This window comes from Miscanthus floridulus, chromosome 5, assembly GCF_019320115.1.
Source record: "Miscanthus floridulus cultivar M001 chromosome 5, ASM1932011v1, whole genome shotgun sequence".
In the NCBI taxonomy this organism is placed as follows: Eukaryota; Viridiplantae; Streptophyta; class Magnoliopsida; order Poales; family Poaceae; genus Miscanthus; species Miscanthus floridulus.
In genome coordinates, this window is record NC_089584.1 from 99,018,173 (window position 1) to 99,041,347 (window position 23,175).

The window sequence follows — 23,175 nt, forward strand, 5'->3', positions numbered from 1 at the left end:
GAGTTGACTGTCAACTGCCACTGAGACCTCAGAAACACCGACTCGCTACATGATGGAGTAGATTAGATATATAAATAATTATAATATATCTAGAGATATGAAACCCTAAGAAGCAAGCAATAGATATGAAATTGGAAACGAGGGCTTCCTACCTGATGAACCGGCGAACCGAAGAACAAGGAATGGATCCGGGAACCACCGGATCGGCACTGTGAAGCTAGGCTTCCGACAAAGAGCTGCGACAGCCGAGAAGATGTAGGGTAGTGGATTAGGTCACGACGTGGAGCAATGTGGCACTGGTGCTTAGCTGTGGTGAGGGCGGCGCTAGGGCATGAGCTCGATGGCATTAGGGCAGGGGCTCGGCAGCGCTAGGGTAGAGGCACGGGCACTATGGCGACGCTACGGTTGAGGCACAGACTAGAGGTGGCACGCTGGAGCGGCTGTGCGCAGGCACGGCAGCGAGGCAATGCGGCAAGACAAATGGTGGTGGATCGGGCACAAGAGCACTATAGCTTGGGTGAGTAATGGCGATTTGGCGGCTCGGGCGATTATATGGTGGCTCCCACAGAATAGAAAAGGAAACGAGATAAGAGATGGAATCCCACATGATTTCTACTGATCAGATGCTCTGGTGGCAACGACCGGACGCTGCCACCCAGAGTCTGGTCGATTCTAGAAAGGTCCAAAACCTTCGGAGTCGCGACCGGACGTGTCCGGTGAACCCCGACCGGACATAGCTAGAGTCCGGTCCATACTGCCTTGATTGCCTTCGCCTGATCAGACGCTGAGCCACCATCTGACTGGACGCTAAACAGCAGAGTCCGGTCACTCCATCGCAGTAGGTTCACCTCCTATGAACTAATCGAATGCTGGACTTCAGAGTTTGGGGCAGCGTCTGGTCACTCTTTTTCCAGCAAATCTTCAAAGTCCTTCGTGCTACTTGTTCCCATTCAAGTCCCAACTTCAATAAGATATAAATAAACACCGATTGGGACTGATGTGAGTGACCTCTCTCAAACCCTCAAAATTTTCAAAATATTTTGCCTTAGGCTATAATTTTTTAAGAAAATAGGCAATAAGTGGGCAATTGAAGATAAACGACAAAGCAACATTCATGCATATGCAATGCAATACTTGAAAGTAAATCTAGTTGCTTGTCCAGTTTAATCCAAGGTTAAGCTTCTTCACTCGCTTTACGGCGGTTATCTTAACCATGTTAGACAAGCCCTATATGCATTACCAAAAATTAAACATATTTTATATTACAATGCAATGTAAGGGACAACACAAGCTCATTTTTCAGTGAAGTTACTAAAATCAAGCACATTGAGCTTATTTCGCAATCGACAAAAAGTCACCTCATCTAGCGGTTTAGTGAAGATATCCGCCAATTGATCCTCGGTCCTTACACCTTCTAATGAAATATCATTCTTTGCAACATGATCTCTAAAAAAGTGATGGCGGATATCTATGTGCTTGGTGCGACAGTGTTGAACTGGATTATTTGCAAGTTTTACCGCAATTTCATTGTCGCACAAAAGAGGTACTTTTTCTAGAACTACACCATAGTCTAGCAAAGTTGGTTTCATATAAAGTATTTGTGCACAACAAGCACCCACGGCAATGTATTCCGCTTCGGCGGTGGACAAAGCCACACTATTTTGTTTCTTGGAGGAGCAAGACACAAGTGATCTACCAAGCAAATGGCACCCTCCAGATGTGCTTTTTCTATCCACTTTGCAACTGGCATAATCAGAATCAGAATAGCCAACTAATTCAAATATAGCTCCTTTGGGATACCAAAGGACAATGCTTGGTGTGTGCTTAAAATACCTAAGGATTCTTTTAACGGCAATCAAATGAGTTTCCTTAGGATTAGCTTGAAATCTAGCACACATACACACACTAAACATGATGTCAGGCCTAGATGTGGTTAAATATAACAAGCTATCAATCATAGAGCAATAGAGAGTTTGATCAACCGTGTTACCTCCCTCATCTAGGTCGAGATATCCATTAGTTGGCATTGGTGTCTTGATTGGCTTACATTCATCCATCTTGAATCTCTTGAGAAGATCATTTGTATATTTCTCTTGAGAGATGAAAATCTCTTCTCTCATTTGCTTGACTTGAAAACCAAGAAAGAATGTAAGCTCTCCAATCATTGACATCTCAAACTCCTTCGACATCAATTCACCAAACTCTTTGCAAGAATCTTCATTTGATGATCCAAAGATGATATCATCAACATACACTTGATAAATGAAGATATGTCCATCAAGCTTCTTGGTAAATAGTGTGGTGTTGACCTTCCCAATGGTGAAGCCCTTTTCAATGAGGAAGTCCCGAAGGCGCTCATACCAAGCTCTTAGGGCTTGCTTAAGCCCATATAACGCCTTGGACAACCTATAAACATAATTAGGATATCTAGAGTCTTCAAACCTGGGAGGTTGATCAACATAGACTAGTTCATTAATAAAGCCATTTAAAAATGCACTTTTCACATCCATTTGATATAGTTTCATTTCATGATGTGATGCATATGCAAGGAGGATATGGATGGCTTCTAGTCTTGCAATCGGTGCAAAGGTCTCTCCAAAATCCAAACCTTCAACTTGAGAGAACCCCTTTGCAACTAGTCTTGCCTTGTTCCTCACAACAATGATTTGATCATCTTACTTGTTGTGGAACACCCACTTTGTTCCAATGACTCTTGCACCTTGTGGTCGCTCTTCAAGAGTCCACACTTCATTGCAGGTGAAGTTGTTCAACTCTTCATGCATGGCGTTTATCTAATCCGGATCTTGAAGAGCTTCTTCTACCTTAGTAGGCTCAAAGCAAGAGACAAAAGAGTGATGTTCAATAAATAAAGCAAGATTTTGTGAGTGTGTCATTACTCCCTTTGATGGACTCCCTATGATGAGATCTTGTGGATGAGCTTGAAGTAGAGGTGAATTTCTTCTATCAACCACTTGAGGGGGAGGTTGTGGAGCATCAACATCTTGTGTTTGTACCACCATTTGCTCATAGGAGACATGAGTGTCTTCATTTTCTACTCTACCAGCTTTTTCACCATCTTGTGGTACACTTGATGAAGAAGGTGGATTGATCACTTGTACATCATCTTCATCATCATTAGGCTTGATGTCTTCAACCAGAATATTCTTCATGGCCTCCCTCAATGGTTCATCACCTACATCATCAAGATTCTCATGTGCTCCTTGGGAGCCATTAGATTCATCAAATTCTACATCATATGTTTCTTCAACCAAGCCGGTGGCATGATTAAATACTCTATATGCTTTATACTTTAATGAGTAACCAACAAGAAAACCAATATCACAACATCTTTGAAACTTCCCTAGGTGTTGCCGCTTTTTTTGAGGGAACATTTGCAACCAAACACCCTAAAGAAGGAGACGTCCGGCTTCTTCCCATTGAGCAACTCATAAGGTGTCTTGCCAAGAAACTTTTGAAGGAATTGGCGGTTGGATGCATAGCAAGCGGTGTTGATAGCTTCCATCCATAGAGCTTTGGGAGTGTTGTACTCATCAAGCATTGTTCTTGCAAGAGTGATCAATATCCGGTTCTTTCTCTCAACTACACCATTTTGTTGAGGAGTATATATTGCGGTGACCTCATGCTTGATCCCAACTTCAACACAATAGGCTTCTAAGTTTGTGTTGTTAAATTCTTTACCATTATCACTTCTAATCTTTTTGAGCTTCACATCAAACTCATTTTATGCTCTCTTTACAAACTTCTTGAAGCATGATGCAACTTCGGATTTGTCATGAAGGAAGAATACCCATGTATATCTTAAATAGTCATCAACAATCACAAGACAATAAAGATTTCCTCCCAAACTCTTTATGTTGTTGGTCCAAATAAGTCCATGTGAAGGAGTTCTAGCACTCTTGTGGTTGACATGAAAGCTTTTATTGGATGAGTATTTGCAACTTGTTTGCCGGCTTGACATGCACTACAAAGCTTGTCCTTCTCAAACTTCACATCCTTTAACCCTCTCACCAAATCATTCTTCATTAGCTTCTTGAGTGAGCTCATCCCAACATGAGCAAGTCTTCTATGCCATAGCCACCCAAGTGTTGTTTTGGTGAATAGGCAAGTCTTCAAATTAGCATCTTCGGAGATAAAGTCCACTAGATATAGGTTATTGTATCTAAATCCTTTGAATATCACTTGATCATCATCCTTCTTAGATACAACAACTTCCTTTTTGGTAAACAAGCATTGGAAGCCAAGATCACACAATTGTCCAATGGATAGCAAGTTGAAGCTCAATAAAACAACATATAGCACATTTGAGATAGAATGATCATTTGAAATTGTCACTTTGCCCAATCCTTTAACCTTGCTCTTTGAATTATCTCCAAATGTGATTCTTTCTTGTCCATCTACTTCTTCATCTAGTGAGGTGAACATATGAGGATCACCGATCATATGTTGTGTGCAACCACTATCAATAACTCAATAACTTCCACCGGTCTTGTAATTCACCTACACACAAGAGATCAAGCTTTAGGAACCCAAACTTGTTGAGGGCCCTTCACCTTCCCAACAAGTGACTTTGCTACCCAAATTTTCTTAGGCCTATTCTTGTTGGGAGGTCCTAAGAACATGACTTTCATCTTCCCACTAGAATCCTTTCTAAGCATGTAATGAGCATTGAAAGCAAAAAGTCTAGCATGCTTGGGCAAGGGTTGTGGTGGTGGAGTTTGGAACTCATGGGCAAAGTGGCCTTCTTGTCCACACTCAAAACATCTCTTTGGCTTTGGCTTTGACTTGTGTTGTTGTTGAGCTTGAGCCTTCTTCTCTTGGTTTGACAAGTACCCAATGCCACTTCTATCTATCTTCATGACGGTGTTCATTAGTAGCTTACTTTGAAGATGCTTCCCTCTTGTGAACTTGCTCAATCCAATCTTGAGATGCTCTTTCTCTAATTTGAGCTTCTTGTTCTCTTCCTTGAGTGCATCATTATTTTTCTCTTCCTTGAGCTTCTTGTTCTCTTCTTTGAGCTTCTCATTCTCAAGAATCAAATCACTATCATGATCAAGAGTTTCTAGCACAATAGTGTTGTGACTTTTGATCTCTTTAAGATCTTTCTTGAGCTTTTCATTGTCATTCTTGAGCTTGACAAACTCATCATATCTTCGGTCTAACCACTTGCTTGCCCTTGCTACTAGAACTTTGCTCAATGCTCTCAATGATCAAATCATCACATGATGTAGCTATAACAATCTTAACAACATCGTTAGTAGCATCATGTGGGTCATTGGATAAATATTCTTGAGCAATGACAAGATTATCATGATTAATCTTAAGAGTAGTATATTCTTCTTTTAGCATGTTGTGACTAGTGATGAGCTCATTGTGGATCCTCTCAAGTTTATCATGTTTATCTTTAAGCTCTTTCTTTAAAGATTTGAGCTCCTTGAGTTTGGATGTTATAGCATCATTTGCTTCTCTAAGCTCAACACTAGCCTTTTCTGCTACATCACATTTAGCTAAAAGAGAATCATTCTTAGCTTCTAGCTTGTCATTCTAAGCTCTGGTCTTTCTAATGATCTTAGTATATTGATTTAGCAATTTGATAAGATCATCATAAGAAGGTGATTCATATTCATCACTATCACTATCATCATTGCTAGCATTTTCATCACCACTACTATCATCATCATTTGGTACCTTGCATTCACCTTTAGCCATAAGGCATAGGTGTGTAGAGGATGATGGAGGTGGTGTTGGTGAAGATGATGAAGAGTCAATCACAATGGCGGCCACTTTCTCATTATCACTATCATCATCGGATGAGCAACTAGATGAATCAATGTCTGTGAGCCAATCACCGATGATGTATGCCTTCCCATTCTTCTTCTTCTTGTGGAAGTCCTTCTTCTTGCCATCTTTTTTCTTGTATGGCTTATTCTTCTTCTTCTCATCTTCATCTTCATTGCTAGAATCATCTTTCTTGCCCTTGTACTTGTTCTTGAACTTGTCTTTCTTGGGCTTGGTGCATTGGTGTGCTAGATGACCAAGTTCTCCACAATTGTAGCAATCCATCTCCAAGATTGGCTTCCTTCTAGAGCTAGTGAAGAACTTCTTTTTCTTACCATTAAACTTGGTGCCACTCTTGTTAAGCTTCTTTAGCATCTTGGCGGTTCTTCTCACCATGAGAGCAAGACTTGCATCATTAATTTCATCATCACTTGAGCTCTCGTACTCAAGCCTTGCTTTGCCCTTCTCTTGGCTAGCTTTGAATGCTAAGTCCTTATCTTTCTTCTTAGTAGAGGATGAGCCATCTTATGGTGTGATGTGCATGTACATCTCATGAGCATTGATCTTTCCCAAGATTTATGTCGGTGTAGCGGTGGAAAGATCACCTTGATGAAGCATGGTCACAATATGCCCATATTTATCAATGGGGAGGACACTCAAGATCTTTCTTACAACATTAGATGGTTGCATTTGAGTGAGTCCAAGCTCATTGACTTCCTCTACAAGAACATTCAAGTGTGAGTACATTTCATTAGCACTCTCTTTAGGAAGCATTTCAAATGAATTTAGCTTTTTCATGATAAGATGATAGCGTTCCTCACGCTCGCTCTTTGTTTCCTCATGGAGCGCACAAATATCCGACCATAGTGCATGGGCATCTTTGTGGTTCCTCACCTGGTTGAACACATCTTTGCAAAGGCCTCTAAAGATGGTGTTTCGAGCCTTTGCATTCCATTTCTCGTAATTCACCTCATCACCTTGTAGGTGTGTGGCATCCTAAGATTTTGGGAAATCTTGTGAGGCGGCTCTAAGTATTTCAACATCTAGAGCTTCTAGATACGCCTCCATGTGGATTTTCCAATATAGAAAATCATCCCCCTCAAAGATAAGAGGAGGTCCATCCTTGTGAGACATCTTTCTCTAGGCGGTTAAGCCTAAAAATGTACATGAGCACGAGGCTCTGATACCAATTAAAAGGATCAAGATGTCCAAGAGGGGGGTGAATTGGGCTAATTCTAAAATTCTTTACAATAATTAAACTCTACGGTCAGCCCAATTAACCCCTTATGCCTAGAAAGTGTTTCTATTGATCTACCGTACAAAAGTTTAGCAACCCTACTCTAGCATGACAATTCGATGAATGTAAATGACAAGAATTGAATTGCTCAAAATAAAGAGAGAAGGAGGAACGCGGTGATGTTTTGCCAAGGTATCGAAGAGTCGCCACTCCCCACTGGTCCTCGTTGGAGCACCCGCTCAAGGGTGTAGCTCCCTGTTGATCCGAGCAAGGATCAAGTGCTCTCTATGGGTTGATTCTTTGATACTCCATCACAGTGAATCACCCACAATCGCTCACAACTCAAGTTGGTCGACCACAAGCTCCGCCGGATGATCACCAAACTCCCAATCACCACCAAGCCGTCTAGGTGATGGCGATCACCAAGAGTAACAAGCATGAACTCTCACTTGACCACGGCAAGCCTAATGAGAAGGGTGGATGCACACTTTGCTACTCTTGCTTTCACTAATGAGGGCTCTCTTTGGGATTCTCAAATCTCAATCACCTCACTAGGACCTTGCTCTTCTTGGCACTCTCAAGGGTGTTTCTCAGCTGTTGGAATGATCAAAAGTACCCCCACACACGAATGGAGGAAGTATTTATACACCCGTGTTCAAAACGAACCGTTATGTGTCTCTATAGGGTGACCGGATGCTCCGGTCAGTTCTCCCCGAACTCCAGTGTTTAAGTTGTGACCAGGCGCTGGGCAGCGTCCGGTCAGCACTGACCGAACACGTTTGGTCATGATTTTCCCTCTCTGGAACCTTACTGGAGTCGACCAGACGCTGGGACTCAGCGTCCGGTCACTCACCTCTCAGCGTCCGGTCGCACCAGACGAAATCACCTTGATCAAATGAACTGACTGGACTCTGCGCCAACGTCCGGTCACTCCGAAACCAGCGTTCGGGCAGCATTTGACCCCCATTCACTTCCAACTCTTGATCATACGTGAATGAAGTTTGCTCCAATGGATCTAAGGGCTTTTTAGGAGCTACCTAGTGCTAGATTTAGCAAGTGTGCACCACACCTAACCCACTAGACTCACCTAGGTCAAGCTACCCATCCATACCCCCCTTAATAGTATGGCCAAAGGAAAAACAAAGTCCTAAACTACTCTAAGTGTCTCCTCAACATCAAACGACACTTAGAATTAGTCCATCTTTAACCTTGTCGTCCATCCTTTGAAAACCAAAATGATTTCCATCGTAGGGGCATGACCACCATGATAGCCCAATCGATCTCCATTACCGTGACCTAACTTAATTGCCTCTACAAAACACACGTTAGTCACAGTAATCACGTGTTGTCATTAATCACCGAAACCCAACTAGGGGCCTAGATGCTTTCATTGGACAAGAGAATCACACAAGTAGAGGGAGCAAGCTCATGAACTTATTTGGTTGCATTTGATATGTGCATATTCATGTGCTTGCTTGCATTTGCATAAGTCTTTAAACTTGAAATACATGCTTGTGTGGTGTATGCTAGTGATAAAAGTTGAACGATGATTTGATAACTAGCATGCATAGGATGGTAGCTAGACTTGTATTTCTACATGTGGTACTAGAACCTTGCTTATAATGTTGATCTCATGGGGCTTCCAGTATTTTTGTTGTCTAGCTACTCATGGTGCTAAGGATGAGATTAAAAGTGTAACTCCGATTGGTATCACGCTTCAAAGTTTATTCTCTACACCTTAGCGTCACTTAGTAGTGGTAACACTCCCACAAATTTCATATTTATGCATGTACGCAAACTTGAAACCAAACCATTTGAGCACACATGTAGGGGGAGTTATCACTACCAAGTTAGGTTTTATGATGCTTATCCAAATCTTAACATAGAGCTTAAATGTTGGATAAGTAGCATAAAATCCAAATCAAGTTAGCAATTTATATTTGTCTGAAGTGCTAGCTTGAAATGAGCTTAATTTCCATATCTTTGTAGAGTTGTCATCAATTACCAAAAAGAGAAAGATTGAAAGGTCTTTGTTTGGTTTTGGTAATTGAGTGACAACCTTAGGTGGACTAATATGTGTTTGAGTGAGATACACAAGTGATTAGTCCACAGATACATGTGTGTGAGCAACATATGCCATGACGGTGAAGATGGCTCAAAGATGTTGCAAAGCTCACACATGTGATGATGAAGGAGCTCATTGCACATAATACATGACATTGAGTCATGTGATCAAGGTGGAGAAGATCAAGACATGACTTGGCTCGATGGACCAGTTGCAAGTGTGAAGGGCAAGTTGAGCGATGACTTAGCACCGATGGACCGAAGCAACGGTGAAGAGCCAGTGAAGTCAAGATCGATGAACCAATATGGGCACATGATGATATGGAGTGGATCATATCATTATTGATCATATTGGTGCATGTGTTACATCAACATAGGAGGAGATGGAATGGAATGCGCAAGGCAAAGGTATAACTAAGGGCATTTTATTTCACCGATCATAGGTGTGTAGAGAAGTTGATGACCAGGTTTAGCATAGATGGTCGTGCTATTAAGAGGGGCAAACTTGTTTGCATATCAGTCATCTAGTGCCACTCGAGTGATCTAACTTTGCATACATGTTAGGATCGAGTGGCGTAGTGAAAAGAGTGCTAATCCTTTAGAAAAATGTTTGTGAAAAGCTAACATACATGCACAAGGTGTTGTTCACTTGGTGGTGCTAGCACATTTGCAAAGGAGAAGTCAAAAGGTGAAGAAAGGAGGTGAAACTAGGCTTAGGCTGCTGCCCTAGGGGCACCACCCCTAGCTGTTCGGTGCACCGCCACCCTAGTGATGGTGACTGGCTGGGAGGCCAAGAGCAGCGTGTTGCCCTAAGGTCACCGCCACTAGTTGTCCGGTGGCACCGCCACCCCTAGGGCGGTGCCTATTAGGACTTGGTCAAAGGTAGTAGGAGCCAGAGTGGTCACCATAAGTGACCATGTACACCGCCATGGTGAGAGCGGTGCACCGCCAAGTGTTGTTCGGTGCCACCGCCGCTTTCCGACGGAAAGCGAGGGAGCAGGGGTTGGTCACCACCGTGGGGATCGCGAAGAGCAACTCTAATTGAGCCTATCATTGAGCTACCCTCACTTTCAGGTTAGGTTCTTGCGGTGACCGACGTGCGGGCTTGGCGGGTGATGTCAATTAGCCGCCGAACCACAAAGTGAGTGGTTGACACAACGGGGACGTAGCTTGATGGCAACCAAGTGAACCTCAAGAGAAAATCACCGTGTCAACATTGTCTTTGTCATCTTCTCAGTGGTTTGCTTTCCTCGAAACACAAGTTTGTATTACTTTCATTTACATTGTGCTTGTGTAGTTGCTCTTATGACTAGTTTAGCTTTAGTATCTTGCTAGTTGCCTTCTTGCTTGTGTAGCATAGAAGTAGCTCCCTTGCCTAGCTAATTTGATTTTAGAAATCTTGTTAGTCACGTTGCTTAGTTTGTGTAGCTAAGTATTTTGCGCTCTATAATTTAGCTTGTGTAGCCTTGTTATTGAGCTTTGCTAGTAAACTTAGGAGCTTTGTGCTTTTGCTTACTAGATTGTGTAGGAGCTCTCCCGATTGCTAAAGTACTAGTGCATTGGTTTGTGTGACCTTGCTATAGAATTGATTAGGTGAGTTCTAGCTAGCCCGGCACCTTTGTTGCCTAATTATGATCTTTATAAGGTGCTTGTGAACTTAGATAGAGGGGTACAGTCTTGCCTAGACCAATAGTTTTAATTCCGTATTTATTTCGGTTAGCCGGCGTGATTAAGTTTAAAAAATGACTATTCACCCCTCCTCTAGTCCGCCATCTTGACCCTACAAAGGTTGTGTGCGTGATGCCGTGATCAAGGAAACGGGGAGTCGGACTCGACCTGGCATACACGTATCATATATTCCTACTAGATATATGCTCGTGCGTTGCATGGGGCAATGAATTTGTATCCATTTGTACAACGATGCACGTGTTTTATGGTTTTGACAAATATATTAACAATTTTTAATCTATATCTACGCGCGATGCACATGGCTTGTGGTTTAGACGAACATATTAAGAAATATACAAATTTGCTTACATAAAGCATATTTCATGATCTTTATGACATATATAGTGTAGATTTGGTTTATAGAAACCTAACAAAATTAGTTTCATTTTTTAATTATCATTTCTATGTTTTATTATTATATGTTTTCAAAATTTTATTAAATCTAATAAACATTTTTGCATTGGAACCCTAAATTATTTCTAAATCCATCCTGTTTTTCCTTCTTCTATGTGGACGTGGTAGACTAATGTGCCAAGTTGTTACGTGCGGGCATCAGATGAATCACCATGCAACGGAGTCACCTGTTACATGACCCGTGCGTTGCCAAAAAATAATGAGAATTATTATTTTTTTAATCAATTAACATGTAATAGGCTCGTGCGTTGCACGGAAATAACGAGAATTATCAAGAAGGCCAAATGCTCTCGTTCTCGTGCTTGGTGTTTCTGGGCAAGAGCACCATGTGCCAGGGTACATGCCACACACGCACTGCTGCTTCACGATACCATGCCACCCACACGATGCCATTCAGTGGCGGATGCAGAACATGATTAAAGGGAGGGTTGATCTCTTCTTCTTTCTCTCTCTTTTCTTTCCTCCACATTTCTTTCTCTCTCATCCTCCTCATATTTTCATTGATGCACCAGCTGTATGGGGGGCTCCCCCTAGATCCACCCCTGCTGCCGCTCACCATGTCCTGCGCTCTCTGTTGAGCCTGCCACGCATTGACCGTGACTGCACATACGCTTATTGTATATTCCTATTTCCTACTAGTGCATACTACCTGGGGGCCCATCGGTTTATTGGACCTGGGACGGCCGTCCTTCCTAGAGAGCGGGTAGTCCGATGGTCTGTATTGTGTGTAGGTGAAACTTATGCCCACCATTCTCTCAGCTCCAAAGTAGTCTGCTGCGTACCATCCCGCATGTTAACAGCAAGCACAAACGCTTTGTCGTCACGGTGGTCGACCTTGGCCACAACGTAAACCACATCATCGTCGTCCAAGCTCAGTGCAGGATGGCCTTTGTGTAGCTGCTGTAATGGTGGTAGAGAAGCAGCTTGCCCCAGCAGCTTAGGCAGTGACCCTAAAATGTGTGAAGCAACGATCTTGCAGTCCCTCTCCCAGCACCCCTCCCAAGCAAAGGCAGAGTTGGGGTTGGTGACCTTCCAGCTCCATGTGGTGACCGTCCAGTCATCGGAGATGTATGTGCCATTGCTATGCGACCATGGCCTGACCTGAGTTATTTGGTGCTCGACGCGCCGGATGTGACCACTTTGGTCGACGGCAATGTCACGGAACACATCCGCGCAGGCCTTTGACGGCAGCTCATGCTTGCTAGGCTCGGGCGGAGGGATGTAGTGGAGCTGCGGGCGGTCGGTGAGCACATTGCAGAGCACGATGCCTCAATAGAGGTCAACCCAGCCTATGACACCGCCGCCCAGCGCGACCACCTTGTGCGTCATGTGGTAGAAGAAGGTGAGGCCGGGCGATGGCACCATGGGATCGAGTTGCAGCACCTTGGTGGTCCACTTCCCCTCTCTTGAGTCGAAGTGGTAGAGATCGTACTATGTGTAGTCACCCCTACTGCCTTGGGAAACTCAGATGTTGGTGATGACGTAGTGTTGCTGGGGGATGTAGTGGGGGCGTAGGGTGAGTCCGCCGCCATCGTCGTCCCCGCTGCCATCATCGTAGCGCAGGAGGCCAACATTACAACGGGTAAAGTCAGAGGAGGGGTCAGTTTGTGGGAGGCGTGTGAGCGACGGCCGGCCGTGCATCCTAGAGAGCAGCACCCGATAGACGAAGTAGTCCTGCAAGGTCAGCTCATCGCAGTGGTAGAAGTTGCAGATAGCCACTCTGAAGAAGACGAAGCTATCACAGGCGGTGAGGATGACGGGCTCCGATCCAAAACCAGCCGGTTTGAGGGCGGTAGTGGACGTAGAGGTGTGAGACACGCGGCGCGCGGGTGACACGGAGGGTGGCCTGGATCTCGGAGGGTGGCCTGGATCTCGTGGCTGGTCCTCGTGAAGTCCTTGGCGGTGGTCGCGTTTGTGCCGGCGGCAATACATGCCTTGAGGTCGAGTAGAACCCAGCCGTCGCCGTTGCTCGGAGCACCACCGGCAAGGGGTGGTGGAGAGAGAGGCTGGGAAGATGGTCACTCCAATGGGGTTCTCCGATGGGGTTCTCCTCGATAAAATCCAAGACGCAATCCATGCCCCTAGATTCCTTGCCTGTTATCGTCATCTCCAAATCCATTGGTTGTTGGCCTTGGTCTCCTTTCGTCGCCTCCAGCTCCCAATCCATGCCTTGCTCTTCTTCCATCACCGCCCACCAGAAATCATTCATCAGCCTCTCTTCCTCAAACACAACAAAACAATAGAACAAATATAGACCATTGACTAGATTGAATTCGACTCGGAAGCAATCCGATTCGAGATCTGATATGAACCGACTCTCTTCCGGAGTGGGAAAGAAGGAAGGAAGGGGAACTCTATATATAGCTACAGGCTGCAGCACTGCAGTTTGCAAGACAATGGAAGAATCGGAGATGCAAGCGAAGGACATGAACAAAGAGCTTTTATTATGCGATATATTGAAGACATAATATTCATGTCCTTCGCTTGGAACGCATGATAAAATGGAGGAATAGGAGAACACAGGAATAGGAGAAAATGGAGGAATAGGAAAGGAATTGGGATGCAAAACAGAGGATTGGAAAACACAGGAATTTAACATGAATAGGTGTTTAGAACGCATGAATATGACTAGTATAGGAATTTTAGAGTTAGTTGTTGAAATCTTGTCCTTCGCTACTGCCCTCATCGGGACGAGAGCGTGGCTGAGGTGGCAAGTTCCACACGGGACATAGAAAGGGAGGGAAGACATTAGAGATGAAGGCTTGCCCAATCCAGGGAGGTTCTTCCCCAGCCCTTGGGTTCTATTTATAAGGGAGGTGGAAGAAGACATCTTCCTCCCTACCTTTTACGGTTCGTGAATTTACATGGAGGTCCATGGATCTATTAGGTGCTATGCCTTTTTACATGGAGGGAGGTAGGCGCCGCCTCTACCCCCAACAGTTGCAAACTCATTTGTTTAGTCAGTGTTGTATGTGTTCTTGACACCCGCCACCAGCTCATAAGCACTTATCGTCGGCAGCAAACGCAAAGGAAAAGAAAACATAGGATTTGAGTGAATTCTTTTCTGCTTGTAAAATTGGCATCTAGCTATTGAAATCCAAAGAAAAGGAAATCTCGATTCATCTGTTCCAAACACGTGCTTCAACTTCCTTTTCTACTATTTTCCTTTAGATTTCTTCCAATCAAACAAGCCCTACATGGGTATTTGGATATTTACATTTGGAACGTAGTAAGTAGCAAGACGGGCTAAAACAAAGTAATGGCACGTGCAACAAATATAAAATGTCAAGTCAGCGTGTACTAGGGGTAGTCGAATCCTTTGACGGAAAGAAGAGCTGTAGCCTCTAGCACAAGATAGAGACTGACGATTTCTGCCCGCTTACCAATGGGTGGCGAGAAATTTCGCTGTTTGACACATAATACGTACGTCTAACATCTTATATTGATCTAACATGCATCTAACCTAGCTGTCTTTCAATATTTAATATTACTAGCAAACATATACATGCGTTGCAAAGACATCCAATACGTAGTGAGTTATAGCACGGGTCATGAGTTCAACTCAAAAATTAAATTAACTTAGTGGTAAAAATCTTTATTTCTTAAGGAGTTGAAAATTAAAATGGACGTGATCTCTTATTTTTTTATTTGTTTTTACTCTTATTATATTTATTAGAACACGAAAAATCCAGAGGGAGAAAACAATGAAAACAAAATCAGAAAAGTCGAGCTGGTGTCAAAAACATCCATGAGAAAAAAAAAATCTAAGCATACTTGAAGCCAAGTAGAAAACAGTCATGACAAAAAATGGAATTTACTCTAGAAAATAGCCATGGAAAAATCAGAATGTATTCAGAGCCAAGTTAAAAGCGTCTAAATGAACGTAAAGCAACACGTACTCGGAACAAGTAAAAACGGACAAACCTCGAAACAAGTAAAAACGGACAAACCAGAAAAAAGAACATAAAAGAAACTAAACGAAGAAATTGTACCCTTCTTTCCTCATTATTAGATTTCTATTATTATATTTTTGCATTTAGATTAAGATTCTTATTCCGGTTACTCGGAGTTGGAGAGATCTAATTAGATTAAGATTCCTAGTTGTCCATATTATTATATTTTTTCTATTTGATTAAGATTCATATTCACCCGAAATCGGAGATATCTAATTGGATTAGGATTCCTAGTTATATAAAGAGAAGGGCTATAGCTAGTTTTTCATATTCACAAAGTTAGTTAAGGAATGGCCGGACAAAAAAAAAATAGATGGAGAGAAACTTTGCCTCTTTATTACTAGGTATAGTTACATACGATTTGTCTCAGTTCATATGCCCCCCCCCTCCCCCCCCCCCCCCCCCCCCCCCCCCCCCATTTTTATGATAATAGAAATATCTAAATCGAAAAAAAAATCGCGTGCGTAGGAATACTGAGTCAAAACATACTGAGTCGTGTCAAATATGAAAAGATTTGCGAATTCTTTTTTTTTTCTTGAACCTAGGATACGTGAATTCGTTGTCCAGATCAACAAGGAATGCTTAAAACTGTTTGTCTGTCCTCCAGAGTCCGAGCGGTTATAGATCATGGCGTATGGATGTACTTAACTCATTATTACTCAAGGTTGCAACGGTTATGCAAGCTCTCAGTGAAGTTCTTGTGCACATGGATGAAGAAGACTCAAGGGCGATCACAGTCGGGTTAGCTTATAGCACGGTGCACGGCCTACTAGTTTGTCTGGTGCCCAAGTAATCAAGTACTGGACCTTGCTGACGTGTCCGCAACAGCCCCGAACCTTGGACGACCAACCATCACCTGCCCCCGCTGCGTGGCAATCGCGCTGTGGCATGCGCGTGTGCTCTCTTGACGACTTTGACGATGCATCCGCTGCAGGTCATGACCGGTGAAGCCGAACATCCGCGGTTACTAATCCTGACTCCGTGACTCGTGAGTCCGTTCGTCCTGTGGCGGTAGCACGGCGGCAGCGGAAAGTCACCGTGATGGGGATCGTGACCCTGCCAAATTGCCGACCTTTCAACGGGATCCGCCGCGTCCACGAAAACCAGGACGACATGCGCAGCGCACCGGACCGCGCCGCCGTGCGTGCCGGGGAGAGAGCGCGGCGCAGCCGGAGGCGTGCGGCCGAACAGAGCAAGCAAGACGTGCTCGCTTCGCTGGCCATGAAAATATTTCTAGTGGAATGCAGTGAGGTGACGCACTTATCCTGAACCTGAGCTAAAAAAAAAGGAGCTGCAGTCCATCTGGTTAACACCCTCTGTTCTTTTGTTTTCATGTTCAGTTTAGAATCGCTAGACGATGAATAATATCATCTGAAGAGTAAGGGCTCGTTTAGTGGCGAAATTTTTGGCGAAACGGTACTGTAACACTTTCGCTGTTATTTAGCAATTAGTGTCTAATTATAGTCTAATTATGTTTAAAAGATTCGTCTCGTGAATTTCATCTAAACTGTGTAATTAGTTTTATTTTTTATTTATATTTAATGCTTCATGCATGCGTCTAAAGATTCGATGTGACGGAGAATCTTGAAAAATTTTGCAAAATGAAGTGGGAGTAAACAATACCTAAACAAATTTGCGACTTGTGAGGAAGTGATACCGCACTGCGGCTGCCTGATAGTTAGTACCCGATATGGAACTGACAGACAGGTGCGAGTGGGTTTTTTTTTTTTTTTTTTTTTTGGCTTTGGGCACGTTTAGTTACTAAATTTTTTTTTTGGATTTGGCTATTGTAGCACTTTCGTTGGTATTTGGTAATTAGTATCTAATTATGGACTAATTAGGTTCGAAAGTTTCGTCTCGCGATTTCTCACCCAACTGTGCAATTAGTTTTTTTTTCGTCTACATTTAGTACTCCATGTATGTGCCGCAAGATTCGATGTGATACTTTGGGGTAAAAATTTTGGGAACTAAACAGGCCCTTTGTTTAGTTCCTCCCTCAAAGTTTACTCTCTATTTCATCGAATATTAGGATACATACACGGAGTATTAAATATAGACTAAAAAAAATAATTAATTGCATATTTTACGACTAATTTATGAGACGAATCTTTTAAGCCTAATTAGGCCATGATTTGACAACGCGTGCTACAGTGACACGTGTGCTACAGTGACACGTGTGCTAATGATGGATTAATTAGGTTTAATAAATTCGTTTCGCGGATTCTGTAATTTATTTTTTTTATTAGTATCCGAACACCTCATATGATATCTCCATGTGACATCCCAAAACTTTACGCTCTATGTTTAAAAGTCCTTTGTTTTCCCCTGTGGCGCTGTCATACTCAAGCCACCGTTGATCACCGGACAAGCAAACCAGGGCGCGAGAGTTCACACCGTCGGGATTTGTGACGACGCCCTCCATCATGCACGGATGACGGATGCACCTATTTGGCTATTCTTCGTTACCTGGTCTGTTATATAAAAGAAGTCCGACCAGAGAATCAGCTTGAGCTGGCCGGCGATGTCGATGAGGAAGAACACACGGGGGACGACTCGTTGGTGATGCTGTACGTGAAGTACACCTCGTCCGCGGTGTCCACGTAGGCCGGTTTCAGCAGTCCCTTGGTCCTCAGGTCCATATGTCGATCAGAGCAGTCCGCGTAGACACGAGGCCCCCTAACCTTCCCGGAAGGCCATGACCAATGCCTCACGAAAGGGGTCGATGTTGATGGAGTACGGGCCGGGGCTCGGATGGACCAGGCTCTTCTTCGAGATGAACTGGCGGCTGAAATCCTTGCCGTCGGCGAGCTTGGACCGGCCGATCTTGGCGCCGGGGAGCTCGACGTCGGTTGGGTAGTCGAAGCTTTGCCACAGGTAGCTGTTGGGTCCTGAAGCAGAAGATAGGGTCTCTGTTTGTGGTAGGACTGTAGGAGGGCAAGGTTGCCGGTGTTCATGAGCACGACATGGACACTACTTATCCCAAGAAAATACTAGAGCACAGCGTAACCCTTGGGCCTGGGAGGACCTAGAGACTAGAAACACAAAAATCCATCTGTGCGTTTCTGAAGCCCTAGGCTCCTGTGGTCTTATTATGCGATACCATCATCACCGGTACTCGTTTTTTCTCTTCATGATGCAGCAACCTCGCTGGTGGTGAGGAGAACAGGACCCTCCTTAGAATTTATACCGAATAAAATGTGCCTCATGAGCTATCCAATGGCATCATCTTCGTCAATTCTTTGTCGGATCTTGACTCTTATAAAGAATGCTAGTGCAAATGCTGTTGTTTTTTTAGGATAGATGCGATTGGTGGAACGGTCCTATTCGTCGGCAACATACCAGGTGGAAACTAGGGAACGTATTGAAACTTGAAAACTTCTAATCAGATCCACTCGATGTCGATCCAATGGATGGGGTGAGAGGTGGGACGATTTTGCGCCTAAACCCTCCCACCTGCTGGCCTTTTTTCGGAAAACCACCTAGCCATCCGCAGCCCCGTGCGCCAGTCGGTTCCTCGCGTGCAGCGATCCCGCCGCGGAAGAGAGATGCGCCGCCAGAATTTTCCTCGCGTGTAGGCGCTGCTGATCCGTTCCTCGCATGCAGCGCCGCCCGTGGATGCGAACTGATCGTTCCTCGCGTGTATGCGCCGGCAGTGCGCCCGGCCTGATCCGTTTACTGGCAGCGACGTGCAGCAGCGCCTGGGCTTCGACGTGCAGCAGTTCAGCCTGCTGTGAATCGACCAGCAGCAGTGCCTGGGCTTGTGGACGTGCGCCCAGCCTGGTCCAGCGACCACCAGCAGCAGTGCCTGGGTGTGCTCGGCCAGTTCGTTTTTGCGTGCGTATCTGCGAGGTCCAGCGCGGCCATCAGCGTGCGTACTGCCATTTGCGTGCGTACTTCCATTTGCATGTGTAAGTTCTTTTTAGTGATCTTTGTTTTCGTTTTCGTTTCGTGGTCCGGTTTTCTTTTTGTTTGATTGCAATTTCTGTCAATCTGATTGCCAGAGAATGTACTCGGATGGCGCGACGATGCGGAACGACGGCGACAGCCAACAGCAGCAAGAGATACAGCAGCCATGGACAGGGAACCACGTCCTCTCTGAAGCCGTCGCTGTTGATCCCGCCGTCGCGGGACTTACAGGAACAAGTTTTGAGGCCGCTGCCATGGATCAGTTCAAGCCTGTGGTTGGAATGATGTTTGATACACTTATAGATGTGAAGAAATTTTACAAATCGTATGCACATGAAGTTGGTTTCTCTGTTCGTGTTGGTCAACACAAGAAGCAAAATGATGAAATATTATTCAAGCGGTATTATTGTTCAAGGGAAGGGTACAGAAAGGAGAATGAAAAAAATGTTATTGACGACTCCGGAAAAAAGAGAAAGACGCATGATGTGATGGAAACCAGATGTGGATGTGAGGCACATATTGTTGTCAAGCTTGGCACTGACAAGAAGTATCAGATAGCTTCAATGGTTGAGGAGCACAACCATGGTTTTGTGTCACCAGATAAGAGGCATTTGCTAAGATCCAACCGTAATGTTAGTGAGAGGGCAAAGAGTACCTTGTTCAGTTGTCACAAGGCTAACATTGCATATAGACTTCTCCATGTTAGTGAGGGTGGGTTTCAGAATGTTGGGTGCACGCTGAGGGATTTGCAAAACTATTACCGTGACCTCAGGAGCAAAATCAAGGATGCAGATGCACAAATGTTTGTGGCACAACTTGAGCGAAAGAAGGAAGTAAATCCTGCCTTCTTTTATGACTTTATGGTGGACGAACAAGGACGACTTTTACGTGTGTTTTGGGCAGATGCCTTATGCAGGAAAAACTATAGTGTTTTTGGTGATGTGGTTTCTGTAGATTCAACATACACCACTAACCAGTATAACATGATTTTTGTGCCATTTACTGGAGTCAATCATCACATGCAAAGTGTTTTCCTAGGGGCAACATTCTTGGCAAATGAAAAGATCGAGTCATATGAATGGTTGTTTAACACCTTTGTAAAGGCTATGCGTGGAGTAGCACCTCATCTAATCATAACAGATGAAGATGCGAGCATGAAGGCTACTATTGCTCAGATTCTACCAGATACAACTCACAGACTTTGCATGTGGCATATTATGGAAAAAGTACCTGAGAAGGTTGGGCCCTCTATAAGAGAGGATGAACAGTTCTGGGATAGACTACACACGTGTGTTTGGGGCTCCGAGACTTCAGATGATTTTGAGTCACAGTGGAATTCTATCATAACAGATTTTGCACTCATGGGAAATGATTGGTTTTCCACAAAGTTTGATATGCGTCAATCATGGATTCCAGCATACTTTATGGACATACCTCTAGCAGGAATCCTTAGGACTATGTCACGATCGGAGAGTGCAAATTCTTTTTTTAATCGTTTCATTCATCGAAAATTGACCTTTGTTGAGTTTTGGCTGAGGTTTGACACAGCTTTGGAGTGCCAGCGCCAAGAGGAGTTAAAGGCCGACAATGCAAGTCTTCATAGGACTCCTAAATTGATGACACCATGGTCCATGGAGAAGCAATGTAGTGTGATATATACACATGAAGTTTTCAGTAAATTTCAGGAACAAATATAGCTGCAAGAGACCATTGCATTATTCAGGGCATTACAGAGTGTGAAGATATAAAAATTGTCACCATCAGCAGTCTATCTGGAAAAGAGCGAGTGGTTCAGTTGAACAAGTCCGACATGTTTGGTAGGTGGTCCTGTAAATTATATGAGTCCTATGGCATCCCATGCCGTCATATAATACAAGTGCTTAGAGCCGAGAAGCAAAATGAGGTACCATCGCTTTATATTATGAAGAGATGGGAGAAAATATGTAAAAGGTTTGTATTGTATGATTTTTTTTCTATGGCTGTTTTGTACAATAGTCTTGATCAGATATTCAATTTTAAGGAACTATTCTTTGATGAAGAAGGTAACCTGCTAGATGAAAAGCCTGAAGATCCTATGGAGGTGGCAATGCGGAAAAAGATTTCAGATTCACGGAACCAGTTTGAAGATCTCATGCAGATGGCCAAGAACTCTGAACAAGGGATGGACTTTTTATTTTCTAGTTTATCCAACCTAGTAGAACCTCTTCAAAAGATCACGCCTGCTATGAGAGTTAATAAACAGGATGAGTATGAATCTTTCCTTGGTAGTAAAATTCCAAATCAAGTCGATATACATCCACCAAATGATATCAAGTCGAAAGGGAGATGCAAACGAATTAAGAAGAGCAAGGAGATGAAGACTGCAAGCAAGGGTAAAAGTAAACGGAAGTGTGGAAAATGTAAGCAAGTAGGGGATCATGATGCACGCACTTGCCCAAACAATGTTGTTGGCTGATATTTCAAGTTCGTGTAATCACTTTGTTTACCAGTGACATCATTCAGGTGCCAATTTTAAATGTTACATTTTCCTATGTACAAGCTTGTGATTCTACAATGTATTAGTGACATCATTCAGCTGCCAATAAACCTCTGCAACTGATTGCATGCATGTAGTATGGCTCTTCCTTGTAGCCCTGTCTTAAGTCTCTTATTACATACTGAACTAGAGCAATGTTGGCTCACTCAGGAACACATCTTAAACAAAATAAAATAGTATCAGGACTCAGAATAAAATTTTGAGCTCCCAGTAACCAGTACAACAAGCTTCTGATGTGTCGTATACAATCACAAATTAGAATACAATTTCTGCAAATTTCTGTTCATTCCAGAGATAGCACAAATTACAATACAATTTGCCATCTATACAATTTCTATACTCTTTGATGTGTCCTATACAATCACAACTTGCCCAAATTGCTACCACCTGTGAGGTTTACAGAACACCAGGCAAAGCACGATTTACAGCACACATGCTTCAATGCATCTCATGACAACACACAGCGACGGAGGATGCGAATCGCCATGGCCGGCGGAAATGATCTAGCGGCGCGCAAAATCGCCAAGGGCGGCAGCCTCCGCGGTCCCTCAATCGGCAGGGAGTTTCCACGGGTTGCTTAGGTTCAATGGTAGTTGGTTCATCAGGGGCCTTCCATTGGTTGTGCATCTCTGGTCCTTCAGTCAAGATGAAAAACATAGAAACTAAGAAAGGAGATACAGATGGAACTTTGACTTTCTTACTATAGTAATGAATACATACTGTTGGCATTTGGATTGCATCAATCTTACTGTTGAGAGATCTGACAGCTCTAACAATCTCCTGCACAAAGAGGCAATGATCAGCCAGTGCCCAAACAGTGGCTCTGCATTAAAGAAATGTCAAATTTACTTCTTTATATTGTTCATAAATAGAAAGAATCAGTGCAAACTTACTGGCTCATACGCTCAGTTTGCAGGATACAACAAGAATTTCTTGAATGGAAAAAAAGCCAAAGATTGAACTTCTAAACATGAAAGTTCAGGTATACACTCACACGCTCAACACAGTTGTGCTATTTTATTTCAGCAGAGACAGAGCACACTTTTAAAGGGATTCAAGTTTAGAAGCTCATGCTGAAACTTGAACAAGAATGTAATAATGAACTAAAATGAGAATCTATTAATACAACTCATCACGGTGAATAGGAATGGCCACAGACGACCTAAGCCTTCTAAGCAATTCTCACAAAAAGGTTGGACATCGAGTATCGACAGGAATGTCCAAGCTGTTTTCTTCGGGTTCTTTGGTTACTTCCCTTACATCAGATACTTCAGAAGTATGGGGATTATCCCACTCAGTGTCCCCCACTGTAGGGATATTGACTCCCTCGTCATCCAACTCAACAATGTTCTCTGTAACCGGTATTGGATCTGTATCACTTACGCAAGCTTTATCAACATTATCATCTTCCATGTGCTTTGAAGCAGTATAGCAGAGCTCCGAGCTCTCTTCGCAAACCTGTATTGTGCTAGTCTCTTGCCTGCTGAAAAAACATATAATCTACCATTAAGCTGGCTCTAAAAGAATCTAGTTTTCAAAAA

General features: G+C 43.5%; 2 pseudogenes; one reads left to right on the forward strand and one right to left on the reverse strand.

Moving 5' to 3' along the window:
* Window positions 1-11,864: 11,864 nt before the first annotated feature.
* On the reverse strand, window positions 11,865-13,424 carry LOC136454991 (uncharacterized; annotated as a pseudogene).
* A 5,793-nt stretch (window positions 13,425-19,217) lies between these two features.
* Window positions 19,218-21,553, forward strand: LOC136454992 (protein FAR1-RELATED SEQUENCE 5-like; annotated as a pseudogene).
* The last annotated feature ends 1,622 nt before the right edge of the window (window positions 21,554-23,175 follow it).